General features: G+C 51.5%; 1 non-coding gene across 1 annotated transcript; it reads left to right on the forward strand.

Moving 5' to 3' along the window:
• The first annotated feature begins 332 nt into the window (after positions 1-332).
• Positions 333-407, forward strand: Trnas-cga. Its single transcript has one exon. It is a non-coding gene; the product is annotated as a tRNA-Ser (tRNA).
• Positions 408-3,349: the final 2,942 nt, after the last annotated feature.

The raw sequence follows: 3,349 nt of genomic DNA on the forward strand, positions 1-3,349 counted from the left end.
TCACAGCTTTAATTCCGCCAGTACCTCGTCTTCTACCTTCGAAACTTCACAGAAGCTCTCCTGCGAACCTTGCAGAATTAGTACTCCTGGAACAGCTTAGCCACAGCCTGGGGGTTGTTTCTAGAATGAAATTTTCACTCTACAGCGGAGTGTGCGCTGATATGAAATTTCCTGGCAAATTAAAAGTGTGTGCCGGACCGTGGGACCTTTGCCTCAGGCAAGTTCTCTACAAACTGAGCTATCCAAGCACGCAGGAGAGCTTCTGTGAAGTTTGGAAGGCAGGAGACGAGGTACTGGCTGTATTAAAGCTGTGAGGACGGGTCGTGAGTCGTGCCTGGATAGCTCAGTTGGTAGAGCACTTGCCCGCGAAAGGCAAAGGTCCCGAGTTCGAGTCTCGGTCCGGCACACAGTTTTAATCTGCCAGGAAGTTTCTGCTGGAAACTTTCAGCAAACGCTTCTTGTGGAATCGTTCGAATCACCGCGGTCACATGTTGTCGGATATCCACAACGTTTGCGTTCGTAACTTTCTCGTTCATTGCAAGGTGACTGCTCTTCACCACACTCCTTATTTTCCAAATCTGGTGTCGGCTGATATATTTTTGTTTCCCCGCCTTAAGTTAGCCCCGAAAGGCTTTGCGCTTCGCAGACGTTGAGCTCGGTGCTTCGAGGGATTCCAATGGCTCTGAGCACTATGAGACTTAACATCTGAGGTCATCAGTCCCCTAGTACGTAGAACTGCTTAAACCTAACTAACCTAAGGACATCACCCACATCCATGCCCGAGGCAGCATTGGAACCTGCGACCGTAACGGTCGCGCGGTTCCAGACTGAAGCGCCTAGAACCGCTCGGCCACTGCGGCCTGTGGCATTACAACCAATGTCAGAGGCGTGTTGTAGCTAATGATGATTACTTTGAAGGCTAGTAAGGGTATTTTGTTTGTAACTCTTGTTTCCTTTGTTTTGCGGGACCATTCACCGAACTTTTCTGGTGCACCTCGTATTTTGACTCCTGCATCAGCTCCTTCAGTATGTGCGCAGCCTTTGAATCACCCTGAAGAGAACGATAATGGATAAGTACTGCGGAGCGCTGGCTGAGCTTGTAACCGCCGCTGCCCTCTCCCTCCGTCCAGACTTCGCTCTTTTCGGAAGCCTCGGGTGCGACAGCGCGTGCCCGCCGGATGTTAGCACGCTGGAGGTGGAGGTGCGGGCGCAGCCCCGCTTGCACTTCCTGCGGTCTTGACCCTCGGCGAGAGGAACGCGGCCGGGAATAGGTGTGTCTCTATAAGCGGCCGTCTATTCCGGGCCGTGTTTACCCCGGCCTTGGCTCTCCAGGCCGCACTCTCGCCACCCAACGTGGGGACCGGAGCGGCGCCGCCGAGACCGGAGAGCGGCCGGAAGCGATCGGCCAGATTCAGCCGAAAGCTGTGCTCTCCCCCCCTCCCCCCCCCCCCCCATTGACACTGTGCTCGTGCCAGGCAGGCCGTCGCTGCTCTGGAAGAGACAGGACGCATCCCGCATCCCAAGAAAATTCTTGCGACGGTTTCCAGTCGTGAGATTACATGGGTTTCAGGTCCGACGTAAGCCGAAGTATAAAATTTCACGTTCAAGAATTCGTTCACACAGCAGAATGGCACAAACATATCTTTATTTGGCCATGGGATGGATTCCCGAATGGACGATTAGTAATCAGCATCCTTGGCGTAAACAACAGAATGATCTGAAAGCAAATAAATCGCCAGGTTCGGAGGGAATGCCAGTTAGATCTTACAAATATTAGTCTACGACATTGGACCCTTGCGTAGCTTTCATTTATTGTGAATCCCTCGCCCAGCACGAAGTCCCAAGCGACTGGAAACAAGCGCAGTTGACTCCAGTGTATAAGAAGGGTAAAATTAGAGACCAATACCCCTAACCTCGGTTTGCTGCAGAATCCTTGAACATATTCTCAGTTCGAATATAATAAACTTTCTTGGGGCTGAGAAGCTTATGTTCACAAATCGGCATGAGTTTACAAAGCATCGCTCGTGTGAAAGTCAGCTCGCCCTTTTCTCACTTGATACACTGTGAAATACGAATGAAGGGCAACAGATTTCCGGAAAGCATTTGACACACTGCCGTACTGCAGGCTGTTAACGAAGCTACGAGTGAGCCCTGGTAAAAACTGCTGATTTGAAGAGCGCGCCGCAGCGCGTAGTGTGAAGCAGTCGCCCTCGGTTTCTGGCGGTGGCGCCGCTGTGGCAATCGCAGCTTTGGTGTCTCCCTCTGGTGGGAAAGGGGATAGGTTGCCTGTTCACGTGCATTTAAGGGGCGCTATGAGCTCGCCAGTCGGTTAGTCTGGGTCAGTCTCTCGTCCCCAGCTTGCTAGTCTGTCTCTCGTCCGCATTTGTTAGGCAGTTAGTGTCTGTCTGTCGTTCGGAGTGCTAGTATGTCTCTCGTTCGGATCAACCTTTAAAGCCGGCAAAATGAGAGTCTTTCCACTCCGCCAGTAAGAGTACTCAGCGAGTGGTCACCCGGTCGGGGCTTAGTTCCTGCATCTGAGTCTACGCGTTAGGCCGCCAGTCTGCTCGAGTTTGCTCAGGCAATGGTCATTGGCGATTGGATCGATCGGTTGGTCGGTCGCGCACTGAGACACAAGATGACTTGTCCGTCTTGAGCGTCGACGCATGTGAGGTCGCCACGTGAGTCCAGTGGGCCGCGGCGTATAGCGAGGGGTAGTGACTTCGCGGTCCACACGAGAGCAACAGGAGTCAACCCACGACATCAGTCTGGCCGGTGCGAACTGCGACGCCGCGAGACGGGATATCGGCGCGCCTTCCTGCGTCCGTTGAAGCGGCTGGCAGCGGACGGTTCGGGAGAGCGATTTGGGGATGCTGCACCAGGTCTTCTCGAGAATTCGCAGTTTATTAGAAGTTAAGTGATTGGTAATATGTTGTTGATTTACTCTTGTTAAATTCTACTTGTTTTCTTGATGAGGTCACCAGCCGTTTTGCTTTGGGGTCGTCCCACCATTCTCCTACGTTTGCCCACCCGTGGGATGGTGGTTGTTTATAAATTAGGTGGTCCGTTTTTCCCTTGTGGAGTAGAGGCGGGTTAGAGCAACCTGCGATTCGGGTCGTTCGGTAATCTCTCTATCAATCTACCGTACGTTAGTAGCTGCCTCTGTCATGTTCGTCGGATTTGGTGTGTTAACAAATTTATTCCTTGGAGTGTAACGGCCTAATACCTGAAATATATTTTGATCTTTTATTCAAATGATCATTTTAGTATATAAAGTTGCCACCCTTTCGCTGTAAGACTTTTCTTAGAAGTTAAAATCAAGTTGCACCTTCGGTGGCAAGGTTAATATTTC

The sequence above is a fragment of the Schistocerca americana genome, chromosome 1 (assembly GCF_021461395.2).
Source record: "Schistocerca americana isolate TAMUIC-IGC-003095 chromosome 1, iqSchAmer2.1, whole genome shotgun sequence".
Taxonomy (NCBI): domain Eukaryota; kingdom Metazoa; phylum Arthropoda; class Insecta; order Orthoptera; family Acrididae; genus Schistocerca; species Schistocerca americana.